We start from the raw sequence: 24242 nt of genomic DNA, 5'->3' as shown, positions 1-24242 counted from the left end.
TAAGCCCTGCAGCCACGCCCAGGGCCTACGTTGAGGGTTTGGAGCGGGTCCCTCATGCTACCACTGTTGCACCCTGGTGCAGGAACTCTATTTAAAGTTGTTTTATCTGAAAATGCTCTTAAAATATTTTTGTAATGTAACCAGTAACGTTTAAAGAAAATGTACCTCCCATAAAGGGAAGAAATGTTTTATAAAATTTTGCATGTCATTTATCCCTGTTTTGCTTTGTTCCAGCCCGCGGACGTGCTGTGTTTTACTGGGGGGGAATGTGGCGCCCCTGAGGGTTCAGTCGCCACAGAGATACTGCACCTTACCCAGAGGTGTGGTGTCTCCCTTCTCTCAGGTAAGGAGGGAGTGCTGCACGGAACCCCAACCACCTACATCCAACACAACACTGCTCCAGGCCAGCAGGAGGGGCAAGACGCAATGTAGTTTTCTGCTGAGCCCTGGCCCTGGCTGGAGTAGGGGGGGAACCCAAAGGTAGCCGGAACCAATAGTGGGTGTGGGTGGAGGAAACAGTTACACGGAGCACATATACAGTAAGTATATAATAGGAAGCCATATTAGGCCTAGGGGAGTTGAGTCGAGTACAGTCAGGGAGCAGAGGCTCAGTCAGAGCTCTGCTCCACAAGTTAGGGCCCAGGAGAGAGGCCCCGGAGGGGAGCAGGGAGCAGGCTTCATTCTACTTAAAGGATCCCAGGGGGTACGGCGCGTGCAGGAAGGCACCCGTACGCCCCGCTCCTGCCAGGAGATCAGGAGGGATCGGTTGCTACACTCAAAACCCCAGGGGGTCAGGTTGGTCCCGGATCCGACATACAGGAAGGATTTCAGCATACCCGAGCGGGAATGAGAGTGAACAGCGTAGGGCAGCGGTGAGAAGGACCGAGTGTGAAAAAGGTCAAGATAGGTACATATGAAAGTCGGGTTCCGCCAGGCATTCCTAAATTTGCTGAGAAAGGACTGAACCCCTGCCTGGTGAATGCAGCACGACGAGGGAGGCCTTCACCTGCAAAGTGCATTTGTGACTTGCCTAAGGACTGTAAGTAAAACCTTGGACGACTGCATCGAACAGCCTCTGTTTCTTCACCGGCATCGCTGATCCTCACCGCACTATAATGCCCAGCACACCATACCACCATCTATCTATCTACACTGCCCTCAGGCCTGCTCCACCTGTGGGGAGCTGTACCATCTTTAGCTGCCTTGTCACCTGCCTCAGAGGACTGCTGCAGCGCTGGTGATCCTCACCAGACACCACAGGTGGCGTCACGACAAATCCCCTATAAATATCCCCTGGGTGACGACCAGGCCAGCCACCGTGATCTCCCCCAAGAGTAGCCATAAGGCCCTGCTGCCGAGTACCATACGGCCCTGGGGGCGAGTCACACTCACAAATGATTGTTCTTTCTGTTTGTAATTCTGATTTGCTATGTCACCCCTGACCCTTATTAAGGTCACAGGTTGTTTGTATCTACCTGAGGAAGGAGTTGGACCAACTCTGAAAAGTGTAGTTCCAATAAAACGATTCTATTATTCAGTTTCTGGATATCCATTTCTACATCGCAGTCTTCTTTCTTCATCCTGGGTAATATTATCTTCTGGTCTTCACGAGTGTTGGAACCAGTGGTCACGGCAGCAGCCATATTGTGGATGTACCTTTACTCTTCTCAGTGTTGTCCCTACGCTGTACAACCAAGTCAGGTGAGCAGTGCACAAGCACACACGAATATTCACATTTTCTAACTCACAGATGGAGCGCTTTTCTTCCTTTTAAATTAGATCTTGGGCGAGTTAGCTGATATCCTTCTCGGAGGATCGAAGATCCACTTTTCTGGAAGAGCAGCACCTGAATGTGGGATTATCTACTAGCTCCCGAACTGGCCATCAGTATGCCAGAATTAAAATTTGGAAGTGTTTTGTTTAATTTATATACTGCAGTTAAATCCTTAAAGAGGTTGTCCACTACTTTTTCATTGATGACCTATCCTTTAGATCTTCACTCTGCCTCTTTTCCCTGGCAGAGATTCCGACTCACTCATCGCCGCGGCCACTTACTTCCTCCTCCTTCTCCTGCTGCTACTGCCCAGGGTCTGTGCACGGATCACAGATCTCCAGGCACTGTTCTTAAAGTGCGCGCGCGGTTCTGCCCTCTTAAATAGACAGCGTGCGCCATCCTAAAGTGTCCCCAGCCAATGGTTGGGTGATACTTATTCAAGGCCCCTCCACCTGATGAGAGGTGTCTGAGCAATGTTGTTAGTCTGTTCCCAAACACGCTTGCTAGTTCTCAGGTCCCCAGTGCTCGTATCTCAGTATACCTGTCCTGTATATCCACGTCTGCCGTGCCTGCCTGTGTTACAGTTATATCTTCCAGCTCACATGTCTGCCTGTATATCAGCAGTGTCCGCCAGCACCTGGCTGCTTGTGTATCAGCCGTGGCTGCCTGCCTGTATACCAGTCTGTCCCGTCTGCACCTGCAGTGCCCATCAGTATATTATTATTATTTATTATTATAGCGCCATTAATTCCATGGCACTTTACATATTTAAAAGGGGTATACATAGCAAACAACAAGAACAATAATTTGAACAAAAATGAGTCGGCGACTGGTACAGGAGGAGAGAGGACCCTGCCCACAAGGGCTCACAATCTACAAGGGATGGGTGAGGATACAGTAGGTGAGGGTAGAGCTGATCGTGCAGCGGCATGGTGGAGCGAGGGTTACTGTAGGTTGTAGGTTTGGAGGTGGGTCTTCAGGTTTCTTTTGAAGGTTTCCACGGTAGGTAAGAGTCTGATATATTGGGGCAGAGTGGATTAGTCGGGCAGCAGAGTTTAAGATAGATTGGAGGGGTGCGAAAGTGTTAGAAGGGAGGCCACAGAGCAGGAGGTTGCAGTAGTCGAGGCGAGGGATGATAAGGGCGTGCACTAGGGTTTTAGCAGATTCATGGTTGAGGAATGTGCGGATCCAGGAAATATTTTTGAGCTGGAGTCATCAGGAAGTGGAAAGGGCTTGGATATGAGGTTTGAAGGAGAGATCAGAGTCAAGGGTTACCCCTAGGCAGCAAGCTTGCGGGACTGGGGAGAATGGACAGCCATTGACTTTGATGGATAGGTAAGATGGGGGGGTTGAGCGAGATGGGGGAAAGATGATGAATTCAGTTTTATCCACATTAAGTTTTAGGAATCTAGCAGAGAAGAAAGATGAAATAGTGGACAGGCAGTGTGGGATTCTGGTTAGTAAGGAGGTGATATCAGGTCCAGAGAGGTAGATCTGTGTGTCGTCAGCATAGAGGTGATACTGAAAGCCGTGAGACTCTATTAGCTGTCCCAGGCTGAAGGTGTAGATGGAGAAGAGTAAGGGTCTTACAACTGAGCCTTGGGGGACACCGACAGATAGGGGGCAAGATGAGGAGGTGGCGTGTGAGTGGGAGACACTGAATGTCCGGTCTGTTAGGTATGAGGAGATCCAAGATAGGGCCAAGTCGGTGATGCCGAGAGATGAGAGAGTCTGTAGTAAGAGGGAATGGTCTACTGTATCAAAGGCAGATGACAGGTCCAGAAGGAGAAGGACAGAGTAGTGTCACTTGGATTTGGCGGTCAGTAGGTCGTTGGTGACTTTAGTCAGTGCAGTTTCAGTAGAATGGTGCGGTCAGAAGCCAGATTGGAGGCGGTCAAAGAGGGAGCAGGAGGAGTGGTGGGAGGACAGCTCAAGATGGACATGTTGTTCCAGTAGTTTTGAGGCATAGGGGAGAAGTGATATGGGGCGATAGCTAGACAGAGAGGATGGGTCAAGGGATGGCTTTTTGAGGATGGGTGTGATTGAGGCATGTTTGAAGCATGAGGGGAAGACACCAGTTGTTAGTGACAGGTTGAAGAGGTGGATTAGGGTTGGGATGAAGACTGCGGTAAAATTTGGGATGAGGTGAGACGGGATTGGGTCTAGTTCACAGGTGGTGAGATGTGATTTTGAGAGTAAGGAGGAAAGTAGATCTTCCGTGATGGTGGAGAAGCTGGTTTTGGAGGAGGAGAATTGAGTAGATATGAGGAGGGACTGTGGGAACTTATGGCAAAAGCTTTGTCTGATGGCATCAATCTTCTGCTTGAAGACTAAGGCAAAGTCTTCAGCTGAAATGAGTGGAGAGGGAGGGGGTGCTGCGGGACAGAGGAGAGAATTAAAAGTACTGAATAGCTGTTTAGGGTTGTGAGACAGGGAGGATATGTGAGATGAGAAGTATGTTTGTTTTGCTGCAGTGAGTGTGGACCTGAAAGTATTGAGGGCTTGTTTGAATGCGATGAACTGCTCGTTGGATTGGGACCTTTTCTATCTCCGCTTAGCAACCCTGGAAGCCCGTCTCAGTTCTTTGGTCAGGCTGGTGTGCCAGGGTTGCCTGTTGATTGTGCGAGCTTTGGTATGTATGAGGGGGAGACCGATTCAAGAGCTGCAGCTGTTGTGGTGTTATATAAGGTGGCAGCAGCATCTGCATCGTGTAGGGAATTTATGTCTGTAAGAGGGAGGAGGGATTCAGAGAGTGAGTGTAGGTTGAGGTGTTTGAGATCTCTGCGAGGATGTTCAATTTTCTGGTTGGGGGATTGTGGACCTGGAGAGGAGAGGGGAGAGAATGTGAGAAAGTTGTGGTCAGAAAGAGGGAGAGGAGAGTTAGAGAGGTCGGATAGGGAACAGAGGTGGGTGAAGATGAGGTCCAGTGTGTGTCCATATTTGTGAGTGGCTGCGGAAGACCATTGAGTAAGACCGAAGGAGGAAGTGAGGGATAGAAGCTTGGGGACAGATGAATGGGAAGTGTCAATGGGAATGTTGAAGCCGCCCATGATGATAGTGGGGATGTCAGCGGAAAGAAAGTGAAGTAGCCAGGTGGTGAAGTGGTCTAAGAAGGTGGTAACTTGTCCTGGGGGGCAGTAGATGATAGCCAGTTGGAGGTTGGAGGGGGAGTAAAAGCGCACGCAGTGCACTTCAAAAGAGGAAAGAGTAATGGAGGGTGGCAGTGGGATATGTGAGAAGGAGCAGTTGTCTGACAGAAGAAAGCCAACTCCTCCACCATGCTTGCCGCTGGGGTGGTTGGTGTGGGAAAGGTAGAGTCCGCAATACGAAAATGAAGCTGCAGAGGCTGTGTCAGAGGGGGTGAGCCAGGTTTCGGCGAGGAAGGAAAGTTTGCTAGTGATGAAAAGATCATGGATGTAGGAAAGTTTGTTGCAGAAGAGGCGAGCGTTCCATAGAGTTCCTGTTAGTGGGACTGGGGAAACAGGGGCTGGGCGCATGGGTATAAGGTTAGAGAGGTTGTGGAAATGTGTGCTAGATCTAGGATGAGAGGTAGAAGTGACTGTGAGGATGTGGTGGGGGGGGCGGGATTTGGTGAGATATCACCAGCAGTGAGGAGGAGCAGAGAAAGTGTTAGCAGGTGGGAGCAGGAGAGGGCATGAGGTGGCTGTCTGTGCTTAGAGATGTAGGATTGTATGTTGAGGAATAGTTCTGGGGAGGAGGTGAGATGGATGGGGCGATGGAGGGAGAGATGAAGAGTTCATTACTAGGTGTAGGGATTAGGGGGGTTAGTAGAAAGTTAAGGACTATAGAAGAGAGAGTGAAAACAGACAGGAAGATTGTTTACTGTGACTGAGTATCCAGTTCCCTTTAGGTTCAATTCAGGTCTAATTCAGAGCTGTATACTTCTGCAATACATTTCTATGCTACGCTGGCAGACGACGTCCTGCAGACGTCCAACTCACAAATATATTTGCTACAAAGTGCAGGCAGCTGTTAAACAGAGGGGAGTGGCCTCTGCTCATCAATATCAGATAATTAACACTGGGTCAGATGCAGGATATTTAAGCCAGAGTAAACAAGGAGGTTGTAAATAAGGGTGGGGGTAGAACAGTGAGTAGGTGAAATGCATACCAGAGACTAATGCCAGCAAAGAAGGGAGAAATCACAGCATAGGAAAAGATATCTGCCGGACCCGTCTGCACCTGCTTTGCCAACTTGAACTTGACTGCACCTAACCGAAGACGGTCCCAAGACCACACCAGATCTCCGTCCGTACCTACCATACATCAATCAAATACCTGTCCGTTCTACTTACAGTTACATTCCCCATTACAGTTGTATTTCTGATTCACCTTCTTTTCCCTCCCACCAGAAAATTCACCATTTCCAGGATCCAGAACCCAGCCAATTGTCCCAAGGAACCTTGAATTCACATCACTACGGACTCTGCTCTTATTGTCTTACTTTTTTTTCCCTATTTTACCTTATTTTATATTTGATGCAACCAATAAAAGTATAATATGTTAACATTTTAATACTTGCCTTCTCTTTACTATACGCCTGGGTCTAGCACGAGTTAGTTATCTTTTATTACTTACCCCCCGACTTACCGTGGTACCAGTCTAACTTGCTGCAGGAACTATTAGGCAGACCTACCAGCGCCACTGATTTATTGTCTACTCGGGGAGAAAGAAATAGGAATAAACACAAATGTAAATATATATCTACCACAAACCAACGATCTGAAATAGAACAAAATATAAGAGTTTTTAATCTGTCACACTATACATTATTAGTGTTAATCGAGCACTGAAATGCTCGAGTGCTCGGTACTTGAATCGAGCACATTAGACGCTCGGACGTGCTCAACTCGAGTAGTGAGCATAATGGAAGTGAATGTAAAACTAGCACTTTTCTGGAGGACGGTCTCTCTCTCTGTACGTCCTCTGAGTTCTACAGCTCGCAAAGAGTCCGGCTGACTGAGGAGAGTCCCTGCACACCCAGCAGGGATAATATACCCTGCTTCAGTGCTGCTGAGGCTCAGATGATTCAAATGATTTTTTACGGGGACCCGAGCATTCAAGTACCACGCGATACTCAGTACTGCTTGATACTCAATCGCACACCCCAATGCTCGATCAAGTATCGAGCAGTGCCAAGTGCACTCGCCCATCACTATATATTATCTTAACAAAAGTCCCAATTATTACTTAATAAAACGATGTCCAGAAGCTGATACTTTCCAAATGTTTTTATATTTTAATGATGACATACAGAGATTAACTCTAAATGGCAGCACGGTGGCTCAGTGGTTAGCACTGCAACGCTGGGGTCCTGGGTTCAAATCCCACCAAAGACAACATCTGCAAGGAGTTTGTATGTTCTCCTTGTGTTTGTGTGGGTTTCCTCCGGGTTCTCCAGTTTCCTCCCACACTTCAAAGACATAGTGATAGGGAATGTAGATTATGAGCCCCAATGGGGACAGTGCCCATTATGTCTGTAAAGCGCTGTGGAATTAATGGCGCTATAGAAGTGAGTAAAATAAATAAATAAATAGTCATTTTTTGTTAAAAGAGAAAAAAAGATATAGGGATTAATTACAACATCAACCTGTGTATTGATCCATCCTCTAATAATGTATATCAGCATGTGGATGTCAAGGCCAGATCAAACTTTTATCCCCTACCATTGGGGTCGCTATTTGGAAACCTTCCATCACTTATTTTTGAAAGAAATTAGATCCTTTAGTCATGTTGCAAAGGGGGATAATTTGACCTCTGAGCCCTTAGAATCTTGAAATCTAACAATCAGATTTACTGACATAGGTGGTGGAATAGTTATAATGCAGAGGTCCTCATATGTCAAAGAGGCACTATGGATTCTCAGTGATATACAATATTATGAGAAGTTAATACCTGACCTTTCTTTACAATACTTCAAACAATATAATGAGCTAGTAGGAACTGCAATGAATCAGAATATTCTAAACAAAAAAGAAAAGGATTTCCTTTGTATCAAATATTACCATATCTTTATTTTTTACCTGAAATTCATGAGTCTAACCCATCCACCTGGTCATCCTATTATATCATGGATAATATCTATAAGAGCACATCTCTCACATTATCAATCATAACCTCTCTAGAAATTTTTTGTTAGAACATCAACAAGACCCCAGGAACTCACATCTAACTATACTCGAGCGCATACTGGAGAATCATCCTGATCGATTTCAGAGGCTGATTGACAGGGAATACTTTTGGATCATTAAACTACTTTAGTACATGAGGGTCTAAAGGACAGTACTGAAAACACACGATGGAATATAGTAATGATTTATTAAATCAATCAATAGTGTTTTAATATTAAACCATTAACCATATTTTATATTTATTTCTTTTATTCTCTTCTCCTCCCTTCCATTTTTTCCTATATACATCATCTTTTAGCAGAATGTAGTTCTTCCAAAACAGAATACATACTTTTGGGATGACTATTATGTTTAAGTGATATTCTATTTAGATATGCGCTCACTATTGATTGTTCTTTCTCTTTGTAACTCTGATTTGTTATGTCAACATTGACACCTGTAAAGGTTGGACCCACTACGAAACGTTCCAATAAAACATTTCTATTACTTCATTTTTGGATGTCCATATTCACTGGCAGCGCCTGGTCTATGCCGCAATCTTTAGTGGTGAGCGAGTATGTTCTGTTAACCCTTTCGGCGAGCATGCTCAGGTGCTCGCCGAGTATCTTCAGCGTGCTCGGGCATTATGTTTTAGTCACTCCGTGCGCATGATTTGCGACTGTTTGACAGCTTTAATACATGTGAGGAATGCCTAAGAAACAGGCATTCCTCACATGTATTAAAGCTGTCAAACAGTCGCATATCATGCACACAGCGTGACTCAAACATAACACCCGAGCATGCTGAAGATACTAGGAAAACACCCAAGCATGCTCGTAAATCTCAAGTAACAAGCATGCTCACTCGTCACTAGCAGTCTTCTCTTTTCTTCAATGCCGACAACAGAGACTTGGAAGTCTAATACTTTGACAACATTTTAGGATGCTATTCTTATTATATAATGAAACCTTCTACAATTTTGTAATATAAATTCTGTATCAATTAAACATAGTTATCAAAATCTCTCAACAGGACCCTTTGGAAGTGTAGTGGTTTTGTAATGTCCACAGAGGTGTACGACTCAATATACGACACAGATTTGACAACTTTACTATAAGGCTAAATTGTAGAAATGGTAGAAATACTGCAGATTTCATTTGTGCCAGCAAAATTCATGGTGTATTACGGTAGCAGACATGTGTATGGAATTTTGTAAATCTCATTCACTATCTGCTTAAATTTTCTATTTATTTTATTTTCAATGGAATTTTAAATTTGATGTGTAGCATGTAAATTCTGTTTTAACATTTTTGCAGATTATTAGCAATTTTTTTTATTAACACGAATGAGGATGAAAAAATCTGCAATCATATCTGCGAGTAATCTTTAACCCCTTACCGCCGAAGCCAGTTTTAAGCCCCATTTTTCAAAACTGGCATGTATTGCTTTATGTGGTAATACTGTAGCTCTGTAATGCTTATACACATCCCAGTAATTTGGAAAATGTTTTTGTCTTGACACATTGTACTTTACGTTAGCGGTAGATTTAGGTCAATATGTTTTGCATTTATTTATGAAAATATCTGAAATTTCTCAAAAATGTAGAACAATTTGCTGTTTTCAAACTTTAAATTTTATGCTCTTTAGGGCCTGTTAAGATGTGGTCCAATTTTTAATGATACATTGCCATTATTACCAAAGGAAACTGTATTTGACCATCAACATTTTAAAATGTTAAAATGTTGGTGAATAAATACGGTTGCCACATGGATGTAAAACATAATAACAAAATATAGACAGACAAATGGCAAGTGGATATAAAATACAAACACACAGATGGCAAAAAGATGTAAAATATGGCCATAAAGATGTCACACGGATGTAAAATCGGATTCGAGGATGTCATGTGGATGGAAAATACAGACACATGAATGGCATACGGATGACACGTGGATGTAAAATATGGACACGTGGATGGCACATGGATGTAAAATATGTATACATGCATGGCATACAGATGGCATGCGGATGTAAAATATGGACGCATGGATGGCACACAGATGGAATACAAATGACAACACAGATGAAATTTTTTTGGATGAAAATAAGACGATTTTTATACACTCGCCTGAATCCAGATTAAAACAGATCATTACATCACACAAAATAGTTAATAAACTAAATTTTCCATATGTCTATTTTTTGTCAGCATTATGTTTCAAACATCCTTTTTATTTTAAAAGTAATTCATAGGAACAATAGCAATTTGGTAATTATATATAGACGTGAAATGAATATATATTAGAAACCCTATTCGCTAGCCATTATTGGACTTCACATGGCAATCGTCAAGCACATTAGAAACTACAGCAAAACGAAAAGACGATTAAAGAGCCACAAAATAGTACAAATCATAGAAAAATCTTTATTAGCAATAATTAACAGGAAAAAATGGGGGGAAAGTGTAAATGTGCAGGTAGCTGTGTGCACATGGGATGCACAACAGTGGAGCTATAGTACATTTACAATAGGATAACATAATATGTACCATTGCCCTTAAACTGAATGACTTGGGTCAAACGTTTGGGATATCCTTCCACAAGCTTCTCACAATAGTTGGTCGGAATTTAGGCCCATTCCTCCTGACAAAACTGGTGTAACTGATCCAGGTTTGTACGTCGCTTTGCTCGCACCTGCGTTTTCAGCTTTGCTCATAAATTTTCAATAGGATTGAGATCAGGGCTTTGTGATGGCCACTCCAAAACATTGAATTTGTTATCATTAAGCCACTTTGTTACCATTTTGGCAGTATGCTTTGGGTCATTGTCCATTTGGAAGACCCATTTCCACCCAAGCTTTAACTTCCTGGCTGATGTCTTGAGATGTTGCTTCAGTATAGCCATATAATCTTCTTTTGTCATCTATTTTGTGAAGGGCACCAGTCCCTCCTGCAGCAAAACAACCCCACAACATGATGCTGCCACCCCCATGTTTCACAGTTGGGATGGTGTTCTTAGGCTTCCAAGCTTCTCCCTTTTTCCTCCAAATGTAACGATGGTCATTATACCCAAAAAATTCAATTTTAGTTTCATCAGACCACAGGACATGTCTCCAAAAACTAAGGTCTTTGCTCCTGGCTGCATTTGCAAACATTAATCAGTTTTTTTATGTTTCTTTTGGAGTAATGGCTTCTTCCTGGCAGAGTGGCCTTTCAGCCCATGTTGATATCGTACTCTTTTCACTGTGGTTATTGACACAATCTTGCCAGCTTCCGCCATCATCTTCACAAGGTCTTTTGCTTTTGTCCTTGGGTTGATATGCACATGTCGGACCAAAACGCCAAATCCACAATTCTCTTCCTGATATCTTTGCTGATTTCTGTAGACTTTCCCATGATGCTACACAAAGAAGCAGTGTGTTTCAGGTGTGCATTAAAATACTTCCACAGGTATGTCTCTAATTAACTCAGATGTTGCCAAAAAAAATATTAGTTAGCTTCCAAACACATGACATCATCATATTGTCAGAATTGTTTAAAGGCATAGTAATCTTAGCGTGTGTAAACTTTTGACTTTGCAGTAAGTAATAAAAGTGCCTTAAAACATTCTCTCTCTCATTATTCTGGCATTTGGCAAATATTAAAAATTATGGTAACCCTAAATGACCTAAAGCGGGAAAGGTTTATTCTGATTTCATGTCAGATAATGAGTAACACATGCATATGTGTCTTTTTATATAGTGTATGTAAACTTCTGGTTTTAACTGTATGTATGCAGGTAAGTATTGATAATGATAATACAGCAGTGGGTGTTCACAGAAAAGGGACAAAACTAATGTTTTCGTTTAACCCTTTGGAGCTTGTTCTACCACCATGAATATTAATGGTGATACCATCAATGCCCCTGATTCTCAAAAGACAGCCATCACAATTGTGATGTACTTTAAAATGACGGGGTAGGGTCTTAAGCGTGGATGTGTCCGTGTGGTCGGATGCTGCATAGATGCGCTGACAGTGGAGCCCCTACCATTCTCTTTCCCCCCTGCGCACCAGGTAATAAAATTCTTTGTGATTACAGTAATTGGCATATTTGTTTTACTGGCCGATATCAATTTACCCATGGGGATTGTTATTCAGACTTATAATCACAAGTGTAATATGTATAGGATTGATTTATTTTTATGCATATATTAGTGTATGTCTGATAGGGGTAAATATACAGTACAGACCAAAAGTTTGGACACACCTTCTCATTTAAAGATTTTTCTGTATTTTCATGACTATGAAAATTGTACATTCACACTAAAGGCATCAAAACTATGAATTAACACATTTGGAATTATATACTTAACAAAAAACTGTGAAACAACTGAAAATATGTCTTATATTCTAGGTTCTTCAAAGTAGCCACCTGACTGCTTTGCACACTCTTGGCATTCTCTTGATGAGCTTCAAGAGGTAGTCACCAGAAATGGTCTTCACTTCACAGGTGTGCCCTGTCAGGTTTAATAAGTGGGATTTCTTGCCTTATAAATGGGGTTGGGACCATCAGTTGTGTTGTGCAGAAGTCAGGTGGATACACAGCTGATAGTCCTACTGAATAGACTGTTAGAATTTGTATTATGACAAGAATAAAAGCAGCTAAGTAAAGAAAAATGAGTGGCCATCATTACTTTAAGAAATTAAGGTCAGTCAGTCCGAAAAATTGGGAAAACTTTGAAAGTGTCCCCAAGTGCAGTTGCAAAAACCATCAAGCGCTACAAAGAAACTGGCTCACATGACGACCGCCCCAGGAAAGTAAGGCCAAGAGTCACCTCTGCTTCTGAGGATAAGTTTATCCGAGTCACCAGCCTCAGAAATCGCAGGTTAACAGCAGCTCAGATTAGAGACCAGGTCAATGCCACACAGAGTTCTAGCAGCAGACACATCTCTTCAACAACTGTTAAGAGGAGACTTTGTGCAGCAGGCCTTTATGGTAAAATAGCTGCTAGGAAACCACTGCTAAGGACAGGAAACAAGCATAAGAGACTTGTTTGGGCTAAAGAACACAAGGAATGGACATTAGACCAGTGGAAATTTATGCTTTGGTCTGATGAGTCCAAATTTGAGATCTTTGGTTCCAAACACTGTGTCTTTGTGCGACGCAGAAAAGTTGAACGGATGGACTCTACATGCCTGGTTCCCACCGTGAAGCATGGAGGAGAATGTGTGATGGTGTGGGGGTGCTTTGCTGGTGACACTGTTGGGGATTTATTCAAAATTGAAGACATACTGAACCAGCATGGCTACCACAGCATCTTGCAGCGGCATGCTATTCCATCCGGTTTGCGTTTAGTTGGACCATCATTTATTTTTCAACAGCACAATGACCTCAAACACACCTCCAGGCTGTGTAAGGGCTATTTGACCAAGAAGGAGAGTGATGGGGTGCTACGCCAGATGACCTGGCCTCCACAGTCACCAGACCTGAACCCAATCGAGATGGTTTGGGGTGAGCTGGACTGCAGAGTGAAGGCAAAAGGGCCAACAAGTGCTAAGCATCTCTGGGAACTCCTTCAAGATTGTTGGAAGACCATTTCCGGTGACTACCTCTTGAAGCTCATCAAGAGAATGCCAAGAGTGTGCAAAGCAGTCATCAAAGCAAAAGGTGGCTACTTTGAAGAACCTAGAATATAAGACATATTTTCAGTTGTTTCACACTTTTTTGTTAAGTATATAATTCCACATGTGTTAATTCATAGTTTTGATGCCTTCAGTGTGAATGTACAATTTTCATAGTCATGAAAATACAAAAAAATCTTTAAATGAGAAGGTGTGTCCAAACTTTTGGTCTGTACTGTATATAGTATTCATATGTATGATTATTGCCCTTTTATATAGGAGAAACGCAGATATAATACTTATCATGTTCTCCTATTGTAAATGAACTATACCTACACTGTTGTGCGCCCCATGTGCACACAGCTACCTGCACGTTTACACTTTTCCCCCATTTTTTCCTGTTAATTATTGCTAATAAAGATTTTTCTATGATTTGTACTATTTTGTGGCTCTTTGATCGTCTTTTCGTTTTGCTGTAGATCCTTTTTATTTTGTTAGGATACTAGAAGGTTTAAAAGATTAGCAGCAATTTTGCATTTTTCCAGAAAATTTTCAAATCTTATGTTTTGAGGGACTAATTCACTTTTGAAGCGACTATATGAAGGGCCTATATGAAGGGCCTATATGTTAGGAAACCCACAAACAAGACCCAATTTTAAAAACTGCAACCCTCAAAGTATTCAAAATAGCATTGAGGAAGTTTTTTTAAGCTGTCAGGTGCTTCCCTGGAATTAAAGCAAAGTGGAATAAAAAATGAAAAATGTTTCCACTAAAACCGTGTTTTTTCTTCAAAGTGTAATAGAAGAAAATGGACCCCCATTTGTTATACAATTTCTCTCAAATGTGGCAATATCCCATTTGTGGTGAGAAACTGATGTTTGGACATGCAGCATGGTTCAGAAAGGAAGGGAGCACTTGACTTAATATTTGGAGCACAAATTTTTTAGTAATATATTGCCGACACCTTACTGCACTTGAAGAGCCCCTGAGATGCCAGAAAAGTAGCAATACCCCACAAGTGACCTCATTTTGGAAACTACACCCCTCAAAAAAATGTAAAAAATTAATCTAGGGCTAAAGTGAGCATTTTAAACCCAGAAGTGCTTCACAGAAGATTTGTGACATTGGGCAATGAAGCTGAAAAATTATTATTTTTTTCCACTAAAATGGTGATGTAGCCCCCAAATTTCCCAGTTTCACAAGGGATAGCAAGAGAAAATGGACCTACTAGTTTGTTATGCACTTTCTCCAAATACTGAATGGCAATACCCATATGTGGTCAGAAAATATTGCTTGGCCACATGCAAGAGAAAGACAAAGAGATTTCAATTTTCAAGCACAAATATTGCTGGAATAGATTTTGGACACTATGTTACATTTTCAGAGCCCCTAAGATGTCTGTAATGCAGAAGTGTTCCAAAAGTGACCCCATTTCAAAAGTGACACACCAATAAGAGTTCATGTAAAAGTGTACTGCGCATTTTTAACCAACACCTAATTAACAAAAAATTATAACAACTGTCAGTAAAAACAAAAAATGATGTTTTTTACCACTACATTGCTGTTCTAGCTACCACTATTTCAAGAGGTAAAAAAAGAGAAAATGGACCATACAATTTGTAAAGCAATTTCTCCTGGGTACACCAATACTCCATATGTGGTCAGAAACTATTGTTTAGTCACATGGCATTGCATGGAATTGAAAGAGTGCTCTACAACCTTTGGAGTGCAATTTTGACTGTATTAGACTGTTGACACCATGTCACAATTTGTAGAGACTTCTAGGTGCCAAAATAGCAGAAATTCCTCAAAAGTTACATCTCTCAATTATTTCTCCTAGGGGTGTGATGAGCATTTTGAACCCACAGCTGTTTTATAGAATTTTATAAAACTGGGGTGTGAAATTAAAAAAAATGTGTTTTTTTCCACTAAAATGTTGCTTTAGCCCCTAAATGTTCATTTTTTTAGTATAAAATGGGCCCCACAATTTGTAAAGCAATTTCTCCCAATATGCGACAACATCCAATATGTGACTGAAAATTACTGTTTAGACACAAGGCAGGACTCGGAAAGGAAAAAATGCTCTTGGGCTTTTCGGTGCAAATTTGGCTAAACTAGTTTTCAGATACCACTTGCAGAGCCCTGTGGTGCTGGAACAGCAGTTACCACTTTTTGGAAACTGCACCTCTCAAGAAATTCATCCAGGGGAGTAGAGAGCATTTTTACCTCAAAACTATGTCACCAATTTCTTTACCACTGGGTTGTGTGAAACTCAAAAATTTATTTCCTACAATAATAGATTTAGCTTAAAATGCTTCATCTTTACCATGGCTAGTAAGAAAAAACTACTCTATAAAATATTAAGCTATTTCACCCAAGTACGGCAATACCTTATATATGGTCATCCACTACTGTTTGAGCACATGGCAGGGCTCAGAAGAGAAAAAGCACCATTTGGCTTTTTGGGGCACAAAGTTTCCTGCAGTAGTTTGTGAGCTTCATTTTCAGCGCCCCTGAATATATTATACTATACCATACTATATTCATGTACTGATGATGGTTCTGGTGTTGAACCTATGGTTCTGGTGCTGTATTCGTGTACCTATGATTGTCTGTTCCTGTATTCATGTGAAGAAATAGAAAGATCCCCAGCTTACCTACACTAAATCTTCGGGCAGTTCAGTGCAACGGTGGTGTCTGAGTCTAGATGCTCAAAAGTCCAAGGAAGAGTGGAAATAAGTGTGTCACACACCAGAAACACGTTCATGTTTTAAAGATGTTTCTATCATGTTATTTTAACATTTTGCACAATTTTTGTACTAATCCACTAATAAATACCAACTTGTTCATGAAGCTGGACGTTTTCTGCCCATGTGCAGTGAACTTGGGGCCTGTTTGCGGCCAGAAGCCCTAGATTAAAGTGAACACCCAGCTGGAGATGCAGTATGACAGAGGAATGGAAGAACAGACATCAGGCAAGGAGCAGCAGAGGCAGTCGAAGAGGGGAGGAGTGAAGTGAGTGTGAGGTGTTTTTTGCTTTATTCACATCTTACAATTACTATGCTCCGGGGTATGGAGGGCATAATAGGAAGCATTCAGCTTCTCTACAAATCAAATATCCCAAGAAAATCTACACAATTTGGTGAATTCGAATCTTGTCAGGTCCGCTCATGTCTACTTGCCACTTGTTATTTTAGCACCATAGAGATGACTATTACAGTACATTAATAAATAAAAATCCTTTAGATTGTTAAAGATAATCATTTTGTTCATAGCTTGCTTTAGCATAGTTATATTCCATAGCAACGAATTAGGAGAAAACAATTTTCGACAGGCAAGCAAATCTAAGATTGTATCTGACCAATACATTTCTTGAACAATGCCATAGATTTCTAGATAATTTTGATACCAAAAGTCTACTTTTAGACCATTTTAGATATATCTTAGTTTGCTTTGTTGCTACAAACTAGCAGAATTATACTTGAATGGGCCAATATATCTTTGTAGCCAGGTAGGTTGAGACTATTTAGGGTATCTAAATAGTTCATTCTTTTGGTCTAAATCTCACTTCCCAATTTTTAAAAATTAATACCCCTCTATTGTCATGAGTGTCACACAAATTATAAGTATCATATTTTCCTAGTATGTTTTTTAGTAATTAGAATCTGGAATTGTGTTTACTCCGAGGTTTCATGTTCAATGTATTCTATGATTTAGTTATAAATAAGTGTGAGACAAAATGTAATCAACTTTCAAATTTTATAGGAATGAAAAAAATGGAAAATAAAAAAAGTTTAAGTAATTGTCAAGCTGTGCTACTAATAGGTCTCCGTTTCTAATATTGTATTTTTTAAACCAACCTCTGTGGGAATAATTTGGTCTGGTCCATACAATAGTGACACAGATATATGTGAAATAAGGATCAAAGCGCTAATGTCCCTATTTTATCTGTCTTCTAGAGCTTTTTAAAATCTTAGGTCAAATCAATGAATTTAATGAAGGCACTTTAACACAATAGAATGCCATTGAATTTTAACCCATATAAAGAGAAGTCAGTCCAGGTCACAAAGCTTTAGCAGAACTTTAAGTAGTTAGTACACAAATGTGACAGAACATTTAGAATCTCAGAGTCTTGCAAGCCTCATTGACAAGCAGTTAAAAGTATTTCAAATAGCTGCATGACTTAACTTTGATAAGGTAGTACCATTGTCTCCCATTGTCTTCTTTCTCTTTAGATGAAAACTTGGCCGAAAAAAGAACAAGGCCATGAATGCGAAATGTGTTGTCTGCTTTACTGGAATCTGACTTTCTTTCAATGCGCTGGCCAGTGTTCAGGCCTCTTGATTGTTTTAAGATTTATACTTTGTTTTTCTTCTTTAAAAAAACCTTCAGAATTCATTGATAATTCTTTGTTTCTATGTTTTGATATTAGACGTCGATGACCCCATTACTCTTATTATTAAGGCATTTAATAGAATAGAGTCTAGAAATACAGATACAAATCAAGTGGCAGAAAAGATGCTAATGATAAATCAATTGTATCATCAGAGACAATTTCTTCAAAAATGTGGCCAACAGGGTGATCAAGAGAAATGTAGTAATACACGGTGGCAATTTAGATGAATGGCTATCAATGTAATACGACGATTCTGTTCATAGAGAGTGGGGTCTCCATTTAGGCTTTTAGGGGTCACCTCCTATTAGGGCATATAGAGAGGGGTTATCTTTATGAGACACGCCATGTGCTTTTAGACGAAACTCATCTGTACCTGGACAATTTCTTCAGGACCACCCAACTCTCTAATAATTATCTGGGCAACTCAACGCTCCTCTAATGTGAGGGAAAAAGGATTGGATATGTTGAATTTCATGAATAGATTTCATGTGGAATGATAGCAGTCTATTCTGCACTCCCATCTATATTTCTTTTATTAAATGTGTGTATATGTGCATGTGACTCGCCCCCTGGGCCGTGGGGTACCCGGAACCGGGCTTCTGTACGATGCTGGGGGTAGTAGTGGCAACCCGATCCCATGGCTCAGGGTGGTCAGACCAAATTGTGGCAGTCTATTTATCAGTGTTTTGTGAATGTCCGACTACGCCACCCGTGGATTGCGGTCAGGGATAACCGCCGCTGCGAGGCAGACCGCTGAGGCTGGTGTTGGTGTGCAGCACAGGGGTAGGATAACTCCCCACGGGAAGAGTGTAGCCTCAGGGCAGTGTAGGTGGATGCTGGGGGTGATGGTGCAGGCGCAGCAGAAATCACAGAGAGTCCAATGATGCAGTCCAGTGTCTTTTTACTCACAGTTGTTATCCAAGTCACTTCAGTCAGCAATGACTGCCCAAGCTGTGCTGCGTCCACCAGGTGAGGGGCTCGGTCAACCCCCAGGCAATTCAGGAGTATGGCACCGGACCCCCTTCTGTCCTTTCTCTGGCCTCTCGTGCCCCACCAGTGACCAAACATCTGTCCGGCTACCGCGGACGGTGTCGGGTAAGCATTGGCCTCCGCTTCCCGCTATCCTATATGGCGCCTTCCTAGCAGGTTTGGTGGGGGGGTCGCACCAATAAATGATCACGACCTCCGGTTCTTGGCTGAGGAATGATTTACCTCTACCAACTTGGGAATCCGTACCCTTCCACAGCCTGACCCTTCCACCCGGTATAATGAGGTATGCAATGGTTGCTGTCCGTTCTGCTCTCTTAGGGTCCCTCGGCTCCCTGTCAGCTCTCTCTCCTCCGAACTGAACTGAACTTCTAAGATGGCTCCCACCTTTTATCTGCTTCTGTGTGTCTGAGCTCAGGTGACCTGCACCCAATGAGCTCCTTCCTGTGCTCCAGAAACCGTCCCCTCTCTGCTCCTACACCACTGGGTTCTCTCCCCCCTCCCCACTCCAGCCAGGGACATGGTCAGTTGTGCCTGCAATATGGGAGCACCGTCGAGCTGTCCGGAAATGGGGTGAGTGAGTGTGTATGTGCATGCAGCTAACTGAGCCCTGGTCCACACTCCATCCTTACCTGAGAGTGGAATATCACACCTCTGGTTGAGGTGCAATACCCCTGTAGCAACCGAACCCTCGGGGCGCTACATTCCCCCCTGGTAAACCACAGCACGTCCTCGGGCTGGAAAAGAGCAAAAACATTTGATTTCAAGACATACAAAAATTACTGTTTCTTTTTTTTTTTTTTTTATGTTACTGGCACACATTTTCTCTTTCAGCAATATTATAAAACATTTTTCTTATAAACATTCTTTATGTAAAACTTTTATTAACTGGTCACAGCGCGCTTTGCGACCAGGTGTCCATCTTTCTATTAAGTGCAAACTCATGAACACAAACACGAGGGACCCGTTCGTAAACCCTCAACGTAGGCCCTGGGGTGGCTGCAGGGCATAGCTGATCCAGCTACCGGACCTCGTCTTCGGCCACCTCTAACGGGTTTTTGTTCTGAGGTCAGTTGTTGTAGTTTCTAATAAAACCAGTAGGGGGCACTTTAAGAAGTGCAACTATTTACAGAATTGACCACTCCCAGTCCTCGGCCGGATAGTTCCTAAGTTGGCTGCTCCCAGTCCTCAGCCGGTTTTAACTGACCCGATGCCAGGTAACTCTAAGTAACAGTCTCTTTACCCTGACGGGTAACTATATACATTTGTACGCTGCCGCTCCTCAGTAGCGGTGTCCTCCTTGCGCACCTTCTTCCTCCTCACCATACTCTCCAGACCCGTCCGGGTCATCTGGGTAGCAATGCTCCTGGTACTGTTCCTCCTCCACCCTCTGGACATTGAAGGCATACCACCCTTTTAGGCCTCGATGTCGGGTGTATATTACCCGATCTCCCGGGAACAACTCCCGCTTCGGGTGACCCGCTGGCTGGTGACCCTCCACATCCCTCCTGTTGACATGGAGGTCTGTGGCTGTGGCAGAGTCCCGGATAAACCCCCACCCTTTCTCTTGGTGGAATCTTACCACGGTCCCAGCAGTTTTAAGACCACGTGCAGCCTGAAGGTTTCTACGAGTCTGTGTCTTCTCCTCCGTGCTCCGGGCCTGCAGCTGCTCCCTCTTCCGGCGCCGCGCCCGCTCCTCCTTTTCGAGCTGCTCACAGATCTCCCGTCTGCGGACTGCGGCCGCCCTCGTCTCCTGTGCAAACCCCATCACATCCTCCCCGGTCTGGTCCCATCCTATCTGGACCTCTTCCTCCAGGAGCTGAGAGACGGCGACTGGCTGTGGTAGGGGCAAGAGCGGAGTAAGTGGGGCCTCGACCTCTGCGGACATGTTTTTCCGCTGACTGGGGTGAACCCATCCCTCTGGTACAGGGACCGGCTCTCCATCGGGTCCAGCGAGCTGGCTGTACAGGTCAGTCCCAAGGGGTGGTGGCTTCGGGACCGGGGGCGCACGCGGTTGGGAGGCGCCTGGGAAGGTCAGGCCTTGCGACCGGGCCTGGAGCGGGCCACTTCCGACTGCACCCGGGGTCAGGGGGCACGACGTGGGGCGTGGTTCAGCGGCGGTGTTCGCGGCTTGAGGCCCAGGTGCATGCGGTGGGAGCGTTCAAGCTGCAGCGGCTCCCGGGACTTCTGGCTCCGTGGCGGGATCCAGGGGTAAGCCTTCAGTGTCAGGACCCGGGGCAGGGGTGTCCTCCTCACCTGCCTCTGCGGCAGCGCTACTCTCGGCCTCCGGTCTCCTCTCTCTGTCCTCAGGGGCAGGCGCACTGCCGGGTGCTAGCAGCGTCTCTTGCTGCCGGGTCGCGACCCGCCGGGCCATCTCCTCCCTCCATCCGGCGATGACTTCCCTCTGTGCCCGGACCATCCTCCGGTCCAACTCCTTCAGCGCTGTCCGCAGGAATTCAGGGTCTTCTGCGGGGAGCTGAGCCATCAGCTCCGTGAGGCTGGACCCCTGCTCTTTCCGGTGTCCAGCGCCATTCTTTTTAGTTTCTCAGTGACGTCACCACAATTCCGACTAGCCGAATCACGATATGCTCTATGTATGAGCTGGAAGTCATGTATGAGCTGGCTTTTACAGTGAAAGCCAATGGAGTCTCAATTTGACGATACATAGACTTACAATGTAAAAGCCACTTCTGGGTCACACAGAGCGCAGTATGACCCAGAGAGTATGAAGAGCAGTGACATCACTGAGAAGAGAAGAATGGCGCTGGATCCTGTAGAAGGATACACAGATTATTATAGCACACACCACAGCACATAACCTGATTACAACAGTCACCATCATACACCGTCTCTCGGTTTGGACCACTATATATGATGGGGGACATGTTTTTTTTTCTTGTAATTTGGGAGGCTGTGTCTAATTTTGTTAAATATTTTCTACTTTTAAGTGCTTTTTAGATTTAGTCACCAAGTGTTCCTACATGATCCCAATGTTAAAAAGATCTAATACAATTTGCATGTATATTAGTAACCATAAACCATAGTAAGGCTCTGTTCACAGGTCAACTCGGACATTCAGTTTTTCTGTTCCATCTTAAGAACAGCCAACTCGAATAAGTGATACACATTAAATAGTCACACATCCAATATAAGAGAAATATAAGAGAATACAATACTTTATTCACATATGCAATATACAAACTAGTTACACAGACATTTAAAAACAATCCTCATGTGGTATACATAGTGAAATGGCGATACACGTGGGGTAGCTTTCACTACACTGCATTATATGGATTAATGCTGTGTGGGTGCATTTTATTAATTTGCTGGATTGGAACACCTTACTGTGGATTGGAACACAGTGTGGATGTTGTAACAATTTCTTAACGTCCACGACATTTTATGAACGTTTATATAAGGGACATATATATGCACACATACAGTTCGGTCCAAAAATATTTGGACAGAGACGGAATCTCCATGATTTTGGCTCTACATTACACTATTTTGGATTTAAAATTAAACAGATGAGATGCAATTGAAGTGTTGACTTTCAGGCTTAATTAAAGGGATTGAACAAAAATATCCTGTGAAACTTTTTGGAATTGCAACTATATTTTTCTACAATTTTCTACAAAGCCTCCTCATTTCAGGTGCTCAAAAGTAATTGGACAAATTAACTTTACCATAAATAAAATGTTACTTTTTAATATTTTATAAAGAATCCTTTGCAGGCAATGACCGCGTGAAGTCTGAAAGCCATGGACGTCACCAATCACTGGGTTTCCTCCTTTGTGATGCTCTGCTAGGGCTTTACTGCAGCTGAATTCAGTTGTTCCTTGTTTGTGGGACTTTCTGCTTTAAGTTTTGTATGTGAAATGCTGCTCGATGGGGTTGAGATCTGGTGATTGACTCGGCTATTGCAGAATATTCCACTTGTTTGCCTTAAACTACTGGGTTGCTTTTGCTGTATGTTTTGGGTCATTGTCCATCTGTACTATGAAGCGCTGTCCAATCAACTTTTCTGCATTTGGTTGAATCTGAGCAGAAAGTATCTTCCTGTACACTTCAGAATTCATCCAGCTGCTTCTGTCTTCAGTCTCATCTTCAATAAACACTAGTGACCCCATGCCATCACACTGCCTCCACCATGTTTTACAGAGGATGTGGTGTGCTTTGGATCATGAGCCTTTCCAAGCCTTCTCCATGCTTTCTTCTTCCCATCATTATGGTACAGGTTGATCTTTGTTTTATGTGTCCAAAGAATGTTTTTCCAAAACTAGGCTGGTTTCTTCAGATGTTTTTTTGGCAAAGTTTAATCTGGCCTTTCTATTTTTAAGGCTGATTAATGGTTTGCACCTTGTGGTGTACCCTCTGAATTTGCTGTCATGAAGTCTTCTCTTTATGGTGGACTTAGATACTGAAACACCTACTTTCAGGAGAGTGTCCTTCACTTGGTTGGATGTTGTGAAGGGGTTTTTCTTCAAATTGGAAAGGATTCTGCAATCACTCACCACTGTTGTCTTCCATGGACGTCCAGGCCTTTTTGCCTTCCCAAAATCAAACTGTTGATTTGCCCACTCCTAACATTTCTACTATGTCTCTGATAGAGTTCTCCGTTTTTCAGCCTAATGATCGTCTGTTTCTCTTCCATTGCGAGCTCCTTTAATTGCGTGTTGTGGGTTTATAGCAACAGCTTCCAAATGCAAATGCCACACCTGGAAACAGCTGCAGACCTTTTACCTGCTTATTTGATGAAGGATTAATAAGGGAAAAGTCCATGCAGCTCATTAAAGAGATTTTGAGATGAATGTCCAATTACCTTTGGTCCCTTGAAAAAGAGGCTGCTACATATTAAAAAGCCTATGCCATCTGTATATCTGTTTCACAACCTCTTGTGAGTTATTCCACAGCATTTATATGTATGTGTATACTTTGTTTTGCCTTCTTTTTCTTTTGTTTTTTTATATATACCAATAATAATGGGATATATTCTTGTTTATGTTTAGCAAAGGCCCTGAGAAAGACCATGTAAGGTTGAAACGTTGGCCTGCTTTCCACTTATGGGGAATTCTGTTAATAAAAACCAATTTTCGCATCTATATTGGAGTACCAAAGTTCTTTTGATACTTGTGCTACCTATTTCTTCAGAGCACCCTAAAAGTTTGACACAGTGAAGCGATCCTTCTTTTTTTCAATTGACTGTTTCCTGGGATTACGCTCCTGTGGCTTCAATGTCGTTCACAACCTTTGCCTTTAATCAGGAAGAAGCAAGTGGAATACTTGCACGTGTCACAACTCCCGCTACGTTTCTCCTCACTCCCATTGAGGAGGTACGCACAAGGGACCTAGA

The sequence above is a fragment of the Phyllobates terribilis genome, unplaced genomic scaffold (assembly GCF_046119375.1).
Source record: "Phyllobates terribilis strain yellow unplaced genomic scaffold, ASM4611937v1 Scaffold_2__4_contigs__length_985480577, whole genome shotgun sequence".
Lineage (NCBI taxonomy): Eukaryota > Metazoa > Chordata > Amphibia > Anura > Dendrobatidae > Phyllobates > Phyllobates terribilis.
Note: the sequence above shows the minus strand (reverse complement) of the source record.